The following is a 16,261-nucleotide window of genomic DNA, read 5'->3' as shown; positions in this document are numbered from 1 at the left end:
ATAACCAGTGATCTAACATTTTATTGACTCTCATAAAGCTATTTAGGCATACCATTGCCCACAATATAATTACAAACTTTTTTTTAAATACATTCATAGGTTCATAGGTATCTAATGGGCTAATGACCACCAGGGTGTTTACAAGGCTAGCCGTGCAACTCAATCCAGTTTTGTCCAAGAGATACTCCAAATACTGGAGAATTAAGAGTTTCCTAGAATTACTTTCACACCTTTTACCAGGGAGGAGGCTGATGAGTGACAGACATTGGGGGGGGGGGAGGGGGGGAGAAAAGAGCAGCATTTATTTTGTTTCTTTATTTGTTTGCAACTCCATCTTCCCTTTTTTCTTCCTCTTAGAACTTTTTCCTGAGTCATTTGGGCAAAAATATAAAAAATTAAGTTGTGTATATCATTCCTGATATGCCTTACTTATTGTTTGAGAAGGATATTCTATATGTACATAGCGTTGCCACCCCTCCGTTTTTTTTCCGGAGTGCCCGGAAATCAGTAGGGCACTCCGGTTCTCCGGTTCTTGTAATCGGAGTCCGGAAATAGCGTCAGGCTCGTCAGCGTATTAAAACAAAAAACATTCCCGTGACCCGTCTTGGACTCTCGTTGATTGGCTGCTTGCTGCAGACGAGGCTCGTGCAGCAAGCAGCCAATCAACACGTAGAGTTAGTAGTAAAAGCCCTGCAAAGCCCGCGAAAATTTAAGAATATAAAGCGGTGCTTCAGTCAGCATAAGTTTTTACCTTTTACTTTTGTAGTACAAAGGGTGCTGCTTAAGATCTGAAATTCTTGCTTGGAGCCTTGGACATCGTCTTCAGTGGATTGCCTGCTGCCTGGAAGCCCTGCCTGGAAGCCCTGCCTGGAAGCCCTGCCTGCTTGGAAGCCCTGCCTGCTTGAAAGCCCTGCCTGGAAGCCCTGGCTGGAAGCCCTGCCTGCTTGGAAGCCCTGCCTGGAAGCCCTGCCTGCTTGGAAGCCCTGCCTGGAAGCCCTGCCTGCTTGGAAGCCCTGCCTGGAAGCCCTGCCTGGAAGCCCTGCCTGGAAGCCCTGCCTGCTTGGAAGCCCTGCCTGGAAGCCCTGCTTGCTTGGAAGCCCTGCCTGGAAGCCCTGCTTGGAAGCCCTGCTGCCTGGAAGGATTGCCTTAGCCCTGCTGCTTGCCTTGCTTGCTGGAGGAGAAGTGCTGTGGACTGGGTGGTGGTGTGTTCCCCTGCTTGCTGGCCCTTTAGCTGCCTGTTCTGTTCTGCTGCTGAGAGCTTGTTTTAGTAGCCCTGCTGCTGATTTTTCTGGAGGTAAGTGGATTTTTTTTAATGGATTCTTTGGAATTAAGGTAGATTTTCAAAGATTAGTGTGACAAGGGGAATGAAATATTGCCAGCACAGCTACTAGTGAATTTTTTAAATATTAAATTTATATTAATTCACTAGCTGTGCTGGCACTATCTCATTCATTGATGGTGACAAGATGTGTGTAACTATCTAGATGTTCAACATGTGGTGATTAACTAGAACAGTTTCTAATCTGGTTTTGGACTTGGTTGCAGTGAATGTATAATGACTTCATGATTTGTATAAGATGCTTGGACTGTAGATCTGTCTTTCTAGTCTGTCATCACCGTGATGTTTACCTTGACCTGTGTTTCTTCCTAGGGTATCTTTCTAGGGTGTACAGTCTTCGTAGTATAGTGAGGCTTAAATGTAGCTTTTTTGTCTAGTTTGTCATCACAACTGTTTACCTTTTATCTGTGTTTTTTAGGGTATACCGTCTATACCAAAGCTTAGCTCATTTGATGTTACAGTGAATATATGATTACATGATTTGTATAAGATGCTTGGACTGTAGATCTGTCTTTCTAGTCTGTCATCACCGTGATTATGCTGAAGGGTGGAGTAAAGGGGTGTGGCTATTAAAAGGAATGGGTGTGGCTTGATTGTGCATGGGGCGGGGCTTGTTTGTCAGGAAATGGCACAGTAGAAAGGTGGCAACCCTATATGTACAAAATCAATGTAGTCACAAACAAATTCAAATAAAAAAAAAACAGCTGGGGACAGAAGGAAGTCGTATACATCACATTAGTTTGTATATTGCTGCTTTTGCTCACATTGTCATTATCATAATTCGTTTTATCTTTTGACCCAGTACCCTGATATATGCATCTAAGGCATGTAATGATCCCTAAAATACTTTTCATTCATGTAATAAGAATAATAATAGTAATAACAACAACAATAATAATAATACAATAACTCATATTCTAGTCATATTAACAAAATCTAGAAAAAAATTACAAAATGTGTGTACACTGTGTTTAATACATAATTATCCAACAAATATATATGAATAAATAACAGTAGTATGGTAGATTCTCTTTCTGTAAACTAATTAACTCATGTGATGCCAGTGCCCTGGCCCAACAGTCAAGGAGCCTTAATCCTCACCACTAACACTAGTGAGGGGCATCCATATAGGGAAAGGATAATAAATACACACACAGTAAAGTACAATTTCCCTTAAGAGCACACAGAGATCACAGTCAGTCTAGGGTTGGTTTCTCCCTTTCTCTCCAGGTCCCTAATAAGACTCCCCACTAGCACAGCTATACAGTTCAGATCTCAGCCTAGTAGGCAAGCTAAAACCTCCAGCACCCTCTCTGTCCAGCCAGTGCTTCATGTCCCTGCCTAAGTAGCTGACACACACACACACTTTTAGATAAGAATTATATACAACCACGCAGGCACTCCTGGGGAAGGCTGGCACAGGTTCTTCAGCTATGTCCCCTTTTCGGACTAGTCTAAAAGTAGTACCAACTGCCACCACCCAATAATATTTATCAGCTACTCAAAGGCCCTTATGAGTGGTGTCCAATTATTAGTGTGCAATATTATTATCCAACTGGTAAGTGCAACAAAACAGGCAAGACTTATTTGGAGTGACTTGGTACAGCATTACTATATACATACAATGTACTCTTAGGGCTTAAATTATCTCTACACAAAACAGCCACAGTTGAAAGGTTTAAAAATATTTAATAATAAATAACAAAAACACAAGACAATACTTCTTGCTACACAGTGCTAGTCAACAGTTCAGAGATCACAGAGAAATACTCAATATGGTAGAAAAGTTCTGACATCACAGAAAACAAACTAGTCTAATCTTATAATTTCCTCATTATATCTAAGAGAAAACATAGTTCTAAATAACTTACATCTAGAAATAGGCAGTGCTGGTGATGTTGGATGTTCTCAAGACAAAATGCTCTGAGCTCTCTGATTCTCTCTCTTTAAATTCATAACACAGAGCTGCTTCACATGACATCATTCTTCACACTTCTCTGGTGTTCCCAGGCTAATAGAAACTACATTTACATTCTTTGCACCTGGTCAGAAACCAGAGTAATAATGGACATTTATACATGCAAATTCTAGCCATTGACTCTGGCCTCACAACAGTAGGCAAAATTCCTTCATCCAGACATATCTGCTCTGAATTTTTACATCAAAGACAGTCATGAAATGCTTGACTTAGCTTTCTTACAGCAGAGTGCACTGTTGCTACACTTTTGCAGTTCAAAATCCAATGCAGTCTTTTCACATTTAAAAGAACAAGCCTGTGGCTTACATTAATATTTACAAATGATAAAATTATCTACAGAATTCTATTTGGCTAGGCTGGCAGCCTTTACCTATCTTCACACATATCCCCCCCCCCCCGAGAACTCAAGCTAGTTTTTCAAGTTACCCTTGAGAAAAGTTGCTTGAGAGGAGTAGGTCTATCTGAGTATACCTTACCCCATTCCCTGTCTTCAGAGCCCATCTGTGTTGACATTGCTAATCCCACTGCGGTGCTGCACTGACATAACATATGCCTGCAACCCTAGGCTCCATCTTAGCAACTTGGCATTTTGCTGGCTGGCTCTGTTCTTCCTTGTCAGGTCCGTGAGGAGAGCCGATATGGTACTATAACTGTGGACGAACTTTCTGTAGTACCCTGCTGTCCCTAACAAAGCCCTCACCTGCTTTTTGGTAACAGGTTCAGGCCATGCCTGAATGGCTTTTACTTTGGAAGGTTCTGGCCTGATCTTACCACTCCCCACTCTATGTCCCACGTAGGAGACCTCTGCCATACCCACCTGACATTTGCTGGGCTTAATGGCTAACCCTGCCCTCTGTAGTCTGCCCAGCACCTCTGTGACATGTTGAAGGTGCTGTTGCCAGGAATGGCTGTAGATAGTAATATCATCTAGGTAAGCAAGGGCAAACCCTCCTTCTCCTGCTAGCATATGATCTACCAGCCTCTGGAAAGTCGCTGGAGCATTTTTCATCCCAAAGGGCATCTTTGTGAACTCATATAAGCCAAAAGGGGTCACAAAGGCTGAATTCTCCCTAGCACTGGGAGTCAAGGGCACCTGCCAGTAACTCTTGCTAATATCAATGGTTGTAAGATACTTAGCCCCACCCAGCTGTTCTAGAGCTTTATCTGTCCTAGGCATGAGGTAAGCATCTGACTCTGTGTGACTATTTAATTTCCTGTAGTCCAGACAGAACCTGGTGCTGCCATCTTTCTTTGGCACCAGCACCACTAGGGAGGACCAGTTACTGTTGGACTCTTGAATTACCCCTAGTTCCAGCATCGCCTGTATCTCTTCCCCTCAGAGTTTATTTGACTCTTTCAAACACCCTATAAGGGCCTTGCCTAATAGGCCTTTGGGGTCCTGTATCCACCTGGTGCTGCCCCAGGTGGGTGCACCCTGGTTTCTCAGTGAACATGTCCCCAAACTCCTGTAACACAGCTTGAATTTCTTGAACCTGGGTAGGATATAGCTGCTGGGACACTGGTACCCCTTCCACTGAGGTGTCAGTCCGAACCTCACTGAGGAGATCAGTCACCAGATCTCCCTCAGACTCCTCCTGCAATCCACTGCAAATGCTCAGCACAAGGGACTCCCTATCATGGTATGATTTCATCATGTTAACATGGTACAATTTGCGTCTCTGCCTCCTGCCTAGCAGTTCCACCATGTAGTTATCATCACTTACCTTTCTTACCACCTTCTAGGGTCCCTCCCAAGCTGCTTGCAGCTTGTTGTGTCTGACAGGAATGAGAACCATTACCTGTTGCCCCACAGCATACTCTCTAGCTAGAGCATTCCTGTCATACCACACCTTTTTCTGTTGTTGGGCTTCTGCCAGGTTCTCATGGGCCAAGCCCATGATTTCCCTGAGCTTTGTCCTGAGGTTTAGTACATAAGCCACAACAGACTCCTTGTGAGGTTCACTCTCACCTTCCCACTCATCACAAATTAAATCTAGAGGTCCCCTTACCCTATGCCCATATAACAACTCAAAGGGTGAAAACCCTGTGGATTCCGGGGGAACCTCTCTGTAAGCAAACAACAGATGGGGCAAATATTTGTCCCACTCCCTCTTAAACTTGTCTGCAAATGCCTGTAGCATGGACATGATTGTAGAGTTTAACCTCTCAACATGACCATTAGTCTGGGGATGGTAGGGGGAGGTCTTCAGGTGCTTCACCTCACAGGACTTCCACAGACAAGCCAGCAGGTCTGACATGAAATTGGCACCTCTGTCAGTCAGTATTTCTTTTGGGAACATACCCTGCTGAAAATCTCTAACAAAGCATTTGCCACCTTTTCTGCCTCACTGGAGGACAGAGCCACTGCCTCAGGGTATCGTGTAGCATAATCCACTACCACTAGGATATACTTTTCCCCTGTGGAGCTTGGGATACTCAGAGGCCCCACAATATACATAGCTAACCTCTGCAATTGCTCCTCAATCACAGGCAAAGGCATCAAAGGAGCTCTCACCTTTTCTCCTGCCTTGCCTACCTTTTGGCACTGCTCACAGGTCCTGCAGTACCCTGTTACATCTCTGAAAATTCCAGGCCAATAGAAGTTCTTCATAATTTGTCTCTTTGTACGTTTTATGCCCATATGACCTGCAAAGGGAATATCATGGGCTATGGCTAGAAGTACCAGATAGTAGGCTCCAGGCACTACCAACTGCTGTACCCTCTCACCTTCTTGCCCTCCCTCAGAGGTCCACTTTCTATACAGTAACCCTTTGTCCCAGTATACAGATTCCCCCTTTCATTGAGAATAGGTGCCTCAGTAGCTACCTCAGTAGCTACCTGCCTCAGGCCTTGCAATGCAGGATCTGAAAGCTGAGCCTGTCTCAACTCTCTCTTTGTAACCCTTCCCAGCTCCCCTTCCACAGGAAGTCTGGCATCCTCTGACAGTGGTGCCTCACTGACAGCCTAGTTACTACTATTTACCTCTACCTTTGCAGTCCCTCTGTCCAAGGGAACATCAGTACCCACAAGCATATGTGGTTCTCCTTCAGTTTCACTGCTACAGAGTAGCTCCCTCCCTGAAGTAACCACCTCACCAGTCCTGGCTGCAAGTATGCAGTCTGTCTGGGTCCCCCCAGACTACCAGACCCACATGCTTATCTCTTAGCCTGACTGTGTGTAACTGCATAAACACATGGTACTGCCTCATCCAAATCCTTCCCTATCAGGACATCTGCAGAATGGTAGTGCGGTACCCCTGTTGTCTCAAGACAACCTACTATTGGAATTTTGTCTTCCCCACTCACTGGCTCTCTCAACTTTTGTTCCTCACCTTGCCTCTGTGGACATCTGTATGCCACATGGCCCCACTGGTTGCATTCAAAACATTTAATCCTAGGTCCTGGGCATGTACCTGGACTAGTGGCTTCCCCTGCTATTGGCAGATTCTGTTGGGGCAGTCTGTGCTGTCCATCATGGGTTTCTTTAGATCTATGAGCAGTACTGGTGGTCCCTTTCCTGTGCAGGGATGCCCTGCTTGCAAGGTATAGGTCTCCCATCTTCCCCAACTCATCTGAAGTAGCACATTGTCTATCAGCTAACCAGATCCTCATGTCCTCAGGCAAAGTGCTAAGGGCTTGTTCCCTCACCAAACGGTCTGTCAGCCCTTCAAATGTGGTGATCTGACATCTACTCACCCACCTATGAAAATTAGTGCTCAGTTCAGCAACATATTCACACACATTTTCATCTGCCTGGCATCTATGTTCACAAAACTTTTTCCTATACATTTCAGGTGTTAGCTTAAAACATTCTAACATTTTTTTAACAGCAGTAAAATCAAAATATTCACAATCAGCAAGTTTAGACAACACAGTTACAGCTTCACCATGAAGTAAGGGAGTCAGGGACCGTACCCAGAGCCTTTGGGCAACATCATACTGTTTACATACCCTCTCAAACATATGAAGGAAACTATCAAAATTATCCCCCTCTTTAAACTGTGGAAGAAATTTACTGATCTTTTGTGCTTCTGGGGTCCAGTTACTCCCTTTCCCATTACCTCCATGATTCTGGCAAAGAGTCAGCATCTCCTTCTCAAGCTGCCTCTGCCTCTCCTTTTCCTCAGCTTCCAGGCGTAGCAGTTTCTCATTCTCCTCAACCTGTAGACATCTCTGTCTCTCAGCTGTTTCTATTTCCAAATGCCTGGCCTCCAACTCAAGTCTCTTTAGCTCCAGATGGATTTTTAAGTTCTCTGCAGAAAGGTTGAGCTGTCCATTCTCTGAGGGTGGTACATCTCCAGTGCTAGTTAGATCATCCTCCTGGTTGCTATTTTCTGATGCAGCTCTGACCAAGGCTGCAATCAGGTCTGCCTTAGTCAAGTTTCCATCCACCATCCCCTAGCCTGGCACATCTCAGCCAGCGTGTTCCTTGTCAGCTTTCTGTACTCCTTTGCTGACATGCTGCCTGCTCTCCCTGACTAAGCTAACAAAAGAAATAAAACAATTGTGATCTGAACTCTGAGTATTCACTGCATGGCTGATTTAGAGTACAAAACACCTTCAGTGATCACTAAATTCACACTACCCACACCACTACAAGCCAATTAGTATTTGCCAAGCAATTAATATGTGGTGTGGATATCCCACCACGGCCAAACAATTAATATGTGACACCCATGCCCTGGCCCAGCAATCAAGGAGTTTCAATCCTCACCACTAACACCAGTGAGGAGCATCCATATAGGAAAAGGATAATAAATACAAACACAGTAAAGTACAATTTCCCTTAAGAGCACACAGAGATCACAGTCAGTCTGGGGCTGGTTTCTCCCTTTCTCTCCAGGTCCCCAGTAAGACTCTCCACTGGCACAGCTATGTAGTTAAGATCTCAGCCTAGTGGGTAAGCTAAAACCTCCAGTACCCTCTCTGTCCAACCAGTGCTTTGTGTCCCTGCCCAAGTAGCTGACACATACACACACACACATACACACACACACACACACACACACACACACACACACACACACACACACACACACACACACACACACACACTTTGAGATAAGAATTATATACAACCACACAGACACTCCTGGGGAAGGCTGGCACAGGTTCTCCAGCTGTGCCCCTTTTCTGCCCAGTCTAAAAGGTAGTACCAACTGCCACCACCCACTAATATTTATCAGCTACTCAAAGGCCCTTATGAAGGGTGTCCAATTATTACTGTGCAATATTATTATCCAACTGGTAAGTGCAACCAAACAGTCAAGACTTATTTGGAGTGACTGGTACAGCATCACTATATACATGCAATGTCCTCTTGGAGCTTAAATTATCTCTACACAAAACAGCCACATGTGAAAGGTTTAAAAATATTTAATAATAATAAAAACACAAGGCAATACTTCTTGCTACACAGTACTAGTCAAGAGTTCGGAGATCACAGAGAAATACTTAAAATAATACGGAAGAAAAGTTCTGACATCACAGAAAACAAACTAGTCTAGTCTTATTATTTCCTAGCTATATCTAAGAGAAAACTCAGTTCTAAATAACTTACATCTAGAAACAGGCAGTGCTGGTGATGTTGGATGTTCTCAAAACAAAATGCTCTGAGCTCTCTGATTCTCTCTCTTTAAATTGATAACACAAAGCTGCTTCACATGACATCATTCTTCACACTTATCTGGTGTTCCCAGGCTAACAGAAACTACATTTACATTCTTTGCACCTGGTCAGAAACCAGAGTAGTGCATTTTAATATTCCTTTTCTGCTATGCCCATTTACAGAGATTACTGCAGTGACAATTTATAGTTTGCAGAAACTAATTTTACTTTAGTGCATTCACCATTTAGACAGACTATGCAACAAACCATTATTACCAGCCATCATCTATATACTATATTATCTGACCTCCACTACCATTCCTAGTTGAAAAAAGTGGTAGCTGTACAACCTGGTTTGTGTAACTAGTTATCTTTATACCACTGCAGATATCTAACTTTCCCTTTGTGATAGTAATGTGCTCTGCTTCTCATCATTTCTTTCATCTGAGATATTCACATAATTTTGATTAACAATAGGGAATAAAGTAATACTAGCAATAAACTCATAAATTATTTTAAAACAACTTAGAGATGAGATTCTTTAAAAAGGCATGCACTGAATATGCCTTATTTTCTTTGTACAAGCAGGTATATAATTTAACTAGAACTACTTGATAGCAAGTTTAGTAAATATACATTCGTAGCATAGCAACTCCATTCTTAAAATCATAAAACATATTCAAAATACTTCAGCAATCAATATATGTCATACAAGAAAAGAAAAAAGGAAAAGATCAGAAGGCATCAGATTTGTATATAGTTTTACCGTTAGTTACTTGGCATGTAGTCCAAGAGACCATTAATGTGCCTAGCCCAAATTCCCAGTTGACCCAAAACACTGATATAATGCCTTGTTCAAGGTCACACAGTAGACAGACAGAGGCTGAGGGAATCAAACCCTGGACCACAAGAAGTAGATCATTAATAGCTCACAGCCTTAATCCCCTTCACGAGCTGCCAAACAATAATTATCAACAATATCCAGACTTCTAACAACCTAATAGAGTCCTAATTTAAAAACATGCTACGGAGAACTTAGTTTTATAAACAAAATTTGCAACACATCTTTAAAAAAAATGCTACTAAGCTAAATAATTGATTGTTTGGTTTATTCCCCACAATATTACTTCATAAGAAATTTTCCCTTAGAACCATTCTACAGTATACATTGTCCATGATTACTTTTTTTGCAATCCTACTTTTTCTCTGTCAGTTTTCACAATTCCTATTGCAACCTCTATAGTCCATTCTGGTTTAGAGTTTCACCTCATAATAATAGCCTTTTTAGCTACCTACCATCATCAATAAGCATAGTATTGTTTATTTTTGTCAATTCATCTTTATCATAGCAAAAAACAAACAGCTTTTTATGAACTGGTGCCTCCTACTTTTTTTGCACAAAGTGGCCTTTTAGAAATAGGTCAACAGCCTTTACTAGCAAATTTGGCATCTTAAATGGAAAGTAAAATAAGAAGTTAGGAAGCAAATGAAATAGACATAAGAATATTTTGAGCATAAAGAAGTTCAGTTTGGATACTTTAGAAATATTTTGTTTTATGAGTATAAGTGAGGAGTACAGAGTATAAGTGAGGTTGATTAGAGAGCGATACATTCATTGTTGGATAAAAATGTATGACTTTTAAAGTGACTCACTATAAAATATGTTTTTTTTATAATTTTCTAGAACATAAAAAGATATTGGATATATGATTAACAGTGAAAAGATCATATAGAAATGAAAGCAGGCTTGTGTACTTGGAGTTGGTGCACTCTGAGTAGAGACTCAGTGGTGACAGCAGAGGCATTTATAATATTATGAAGATATGCATAAGGAGGAAAGTAAATAAGGAGATAGAAGAAAACTCAAAAGTGTTTGCATGGGCTGGATTTAAAAAGGGTTACTGAAGGAGAAGCCAATACATTGATAAGTCCTGTTTTGGCAAAAGTAGTGCCAAATCTGTTAATGGAGCAGCCTTTTGGAAATCTGTAAATAGTGATAGCTTTTGGAATGTATAGCCAAATTTCATATCTTCTTTCACTGTAGCATTGAGGTGTGAGTTATGACAAAGAAGGAACATATGCAAGTTGACTAAATGTCATATACTAAAAGTCTTTAAAACCAAATGTCCTTATAATAAATTCAACATATTTTGCATCATTTATTAATAGGAATTTACAGGTTTATCACTCCTTAGGCTTTGAATTCAATATGTGTCTAGGAGGTATTAACAGTATGATATCTCACCTGTAGCTGTAATTATAATATTTTTTCATAAACAATGTGGATAGCATAATCCCATTTTTACAAGGAGTGCATATGATAGCATTTTTCTTTGGATTGTGGTATTTATCAAAATTGGGCCATGATATTAAAGAATAAGCAAAGCATGCAGGTGGAAATACACAGCAGGAAGGATAAATTACAATTTATACCTTAGAAAGATAGGCTCAGATAAATTCATTTCCACATGTGAACATATTTCAGTTTCTGTATTGATGCTGGGGAAGGAAACAGTGAAGGAGGCAGTGCTGAGTAACAGAAAGGACAGGTTGCTCTTTGGTTTAATCTTTTTGAATAAAAATAGCCCAAAATCATAAGGTACCAAAATTAATGACTACTTTGAAATGTCCTTCTAGGCCAACAATTCCACATCTGCTGATACTGGCCAAGAGGCAATGTTCAGATTGTTCATGTACGAGTATCTTAGATTGCGGAAAGAACATCTAAACTTAAGTGTTTAGGTCAAATATCTATTGTTTGAAGACACATATTTACTAAGAGAAAAGCATCATAAAAATGTGAATCATTTGTAAATGTAGATACCCAAACCTTCAAACAAAATTTATTTTTTGAGATCTGAAAAAATATATTTGCACACTGGCAATGAAGCAAGCAGATGAAGTCATGTTTGTTATAAGTTGCACATCTTATGAGCTGTCGTCCTAATGCATTTCCTCAAGGACTATTTGTAGTGTCTGAATGCCTGCGATAATTGTCGGTATTTGTGGCTTTGCAGCCATGTGTGGCTCTTTGGCTGCACTTTGTTAATCGATGATGACTAGGCATAACTGCTGCATAAAATACATCAGTCATTAAAACATTTTTGTAATCTGTTTGTTAGTGTTAGTAAGTATATTCTTGTTTTGCAAAAAAAAGCAAAATGCTAATCTCTTTTCTGTTATTTAGTTTGTTAATCAGGAGGCTACATCAGCTGTGGCTCTAAAATATTTGATTATTGAAGCAATCAAAAATGCTTTTCTTATTGTTTGTGTCGTTGACCTCTTTACAATCAAATTCATGCCCACAATGTATAGCTAGACATGGCTTCTGGGACTCAGTCTTCTTGTCTTTGAATTACAGTGGTACAGCAATTTTCCAAAGCACTGATACATTTCTACTTGAAAGAAGAAGAAATATTTCCACAAATGTAAATAAGATGTCCACATATGGTACAAACCTATCTTGATGACACCATCATATGACCTCTCACCTTACTGAAACAGTATCGAGAGTCATTTTAGCTAGAAGAAGTCTGGCAGTTGGTACAGAGGGTTAAGGCTGTGGATGGTAGTTCATATGGTGCAGGGTTTGATTCCTGCAGTCCTTGTTTGTCTTCTCTGGAACAGGCTCCCCATCCACGTGAAGCAGAGTTCATTCCAATTCAAATATAACTTGGCCAGTTGGATGTGGAACAGGAAATTCTTCCCTGGTTTGGCACCTATGTCTCTAATGGACACAGACAGCCGGTAAATGATTTATCTCCCAAGCCCCTACTTATAGAGGGTATGAGATTTGGGATGCATGGCTAGGCTTAGGCCCTTGTAGTCATTAGCCTAGTAAACACCTATGAACCTATAAGAATAAATGAGCTACAAGATCTTTACATATTAAGATGGTTTGGCCTTACATAAAGATAAGGCAGTCCTTCAGATAAACTGTCGGTCTCTAAATTAATTTTAAATTTCTGTTTGAACCACTTGGCCAGACCATCAATTTAATTAGTTACCTGGGATGAAAAGAATTTCACTTTTTGGTAAGATATACACAATGATCTACTATGTTGACATTCATGAGGGGATATATCATGCCTCAGATTTATGTTTCATCAACAGCAAATGTGCCTTTTATGCCAACATTTAAAAATACACCTTATAGATGGCTTTATGCAGAGGAGGATCCACCTGAATGGTTAAATGCCTATTCAGTAAAAAAGTGTCACATGCTTTGCTGCAGGAGAGGAAATGTCATTTGTAAAGGTCATAGACGTGGCTGCCTGGAAAGTACAAATGCTACTTTCAGACCCTTTTCCTTAGTTATTTTGTTTATACCGGGAGCTAGATTCAGCTCACTGTTTCAATGACATTTTTACAAAGTAATACATTTGGTGCTGGTTATCAGAGCAATGCTAAAAAAAAATCTGTGATTTGAAGTGGCCCAGCATAGAGCATTGTGCATGTTAATCTCTTATGTCACACAGACCACCACCACATGTAAGCTATACTTGATAAAAAAGACTTGCCAAACTAAGATGTAAAACAGCTTGCCTCACTGATGTACACTCAGGCACAATTACCGTGTCTTTCATATTACTTGCCCCAACCCCCAAAAAAAGAGAAAAGAAAAGAAAACATGGTTAATTAACTGAGTTGTTAGGTCATATAGAAGGCGATGGACAAAGCAAATGCCCCAGTTTAAAAATGCTATACTGGCTTACTCTTCCATTTGTCAGCATCTTTTCATATTCATTTTCAGTAAAGAAATGTCTCACCATGTGTTAAAAGTTGATGTCTTTTTTATTAGATGAGCAATACCTCAAGGTACTATATATATATATATATATATATATATATATATATATATATATATATATATACACACACACACGTGGATCTTCTTCTAAAACTTGAAGTGTCAAAACTAAACTTAAAAAGGCCAAGACCAGAAGGTCAAAGTTTTGAAACTTCAAGAATGAAATAAAAGAAATAAAAACAAAAAATTGTTTTTTTTATGTTAGTGCAGGGTCAGGCCACCCTGCACCCACCACACTCCCTGCTAAATAAATATACCAACTCTGAGATTGCTCTACAGTGAAGAAAATACTAACTATTCCATTCCACCATGTACGACGATCTCCATTCAAAACATTTGAAGTTTCAAGAGATAAACAAAATTTTGTAGCTAAACATTTGAATTGTTGGGTGAGGTCCAGCTTGCTATTTTTTATCCCAAACAGGTTATAAAACAGCTATCAAGATATTTTGATAGAAGCTGACTGCTACTTCCAAAAACATATGACTGTGCCTGGCACTGGGGAGCAGAGCTAAAGCCTTGACTACACCCCCAGATGGCCTATGTTTTATGTAGCAGCATGGGAAGCAGGAAAATCCCGGCACTAGGAGTGGTGCTGGGAAGCCAACATCAGCTCACCATTTTTGTGATATAGGAGGTTTTATGGCTTAACCCAGTGCTTAATGCAAAAGGAATGTAGAGGTCTAACATGCAGTACAAATGGGCCGGAATGATGACCAGCACCGCATAGCAGCTCAGGGGACTGGGCATGTGCTTATCATACACACATGTATCTTAGCAGGAGAGCAGTGATTGCATAATTCACAGTTCTATCAGGCGGGGTTGTGCTGGGGGACTAGGGTCTGCTCTTGTATATATAACATCCTATTCTCTACATGTGACTCTTGCCCACAAAAGGAACAATTGGGCCTATAGACTCTCACTACAATCAGAAAAAAATGGGCCATAGAGCTCCTGACTTGACAGATGAATGAATGATCCAACTTTCACTCTGTGGAGGAATAAATGGGTCAGTTTAGCTCAAAGAGAGGAACTTGAAAATGATTGGTGTTGGGGGTAAAAACCAAATCTGAGTTTGACGTCTTAAAAATAAGCAAGACATATATTTGAAACTGGTGTTTTTGGCTTATAGAAAATTATCAACTCCTTACATGAGAAGTTTTAAATGTTGTGCTAGTGCTGTTTTGTGGTAAAGTTTAGTTATTACCTACAATTCCTTCCACCATTGCCATGGTCTACAATATACTTTTTATTTTGTCTGATGAAGAATCATAGACACATTACTTCTCTACTTCGTCCCATAGTTGCAAGGAAAAGTTGGCTAGACAATACAGAGTGATGGTTTCTATTTTGCTGTTACCCACAGTGATATACTCATAGTTATTCCCCCAAACATTCCACTTAGTTTAAAGACTGCTTCCATGTGATTTTAATTGTAAGTGTCTACTGCAAGGCTGTTGCTTTTTCCTAATGACTAGCCCTTGTACATATTATCTGAACATTCTGTCTTGTCAATCATTAACTTTAAAGAACTACTTTTCATGACTGAGGTACCAAAGCTTTTAGATGCAAACATCCATGAATTCTTATGAACACCTACATTCTCGGTTGGTTATAGTATCTCAAAAGTGGTTGGTAGTCAGCCTCAGAGTGGCATAGAGGGATAAAGCTATGACTACTGCCCAGGTGACCTGGGTTCAATTAATGACTCAGGTGACTTAGAAGCAACAAGGTAAGAGTGTGCATGCCTATCCTGTAGTGGGACAAGGTAAGAATGGGTGTACCTATCCTGGAGTTGGACAAGGTAAGAGTGGGTGTGCCTACTAGAGTGGGAGGGCAAATTCATGGATCTCTGCTGGAGGCTGGAAAGGTATAAGGATGGTATTGCCCTTAGTTGGAATTAGTCAGGAAATTGGCTGAGTTGCTCATGAAGAAGGAACAAAATACTTCATGACTCCATTAGACATCTATCAATTGGGCATTGCATATGCGTGTGTGTGTGTGTGTGTGTGTGTGTGTGTGTGTGTGTGTGTGTGTGTGTGTGTGTGTGTGTGTGTCAGGGGAGGGGGTCAAAGGAAGTTATGCTTAAGGTAAAATCACCCCAACAGCAATATGATGGTGCACCACGATGCCATGATCTCCTCACTGGCTCAAGCATGGATCAGAGTAAGTCTATGAGCATTTAGAAGAGCCAGACATACCTGGTGATCAAGGAGAGGCACTGGTGGCAGCTGATGGTCAGCTGTGGGGTACAGTGTACTTTAAAAAAGTGGATAGTCAGGGCTCCAAAAATGTGAGCCAATTCATCTCTGTTGGCAAGTTTGACTGATCTTCAAAACTGATAATATTCAGGTTTTATTCCTTGTCCCAAAACAGTTTCCATAATTCTCAAAATTAAACAAATTCTACTCTGCATGGATTTCAGAGTTGGTCACCAGTGCTACATGTTTAAAACTGCTTACCAAACCATTTTCTAGTTATGGACATTCAACTTAACTCTGATGTTTCATTCACTCCTATCAGAATTC

This window comes from Protopterus annectens, chromosome 6.part1 (genome assembly GCF_019279795.1).
Source record: "Protopterus annectens isolate FY-2018-M chromosome 6.part1, PAN1.0, whole genome shotgun sequence".
NCBI classification, from domain to species: Eukaryota; Metazoa; Chordata; order Ceratodontiformes; family Protopteridae; genus Protopterus; species Protopterus annectens.
Note: the sequence above shows the minus strand (reverse complement) of the source record.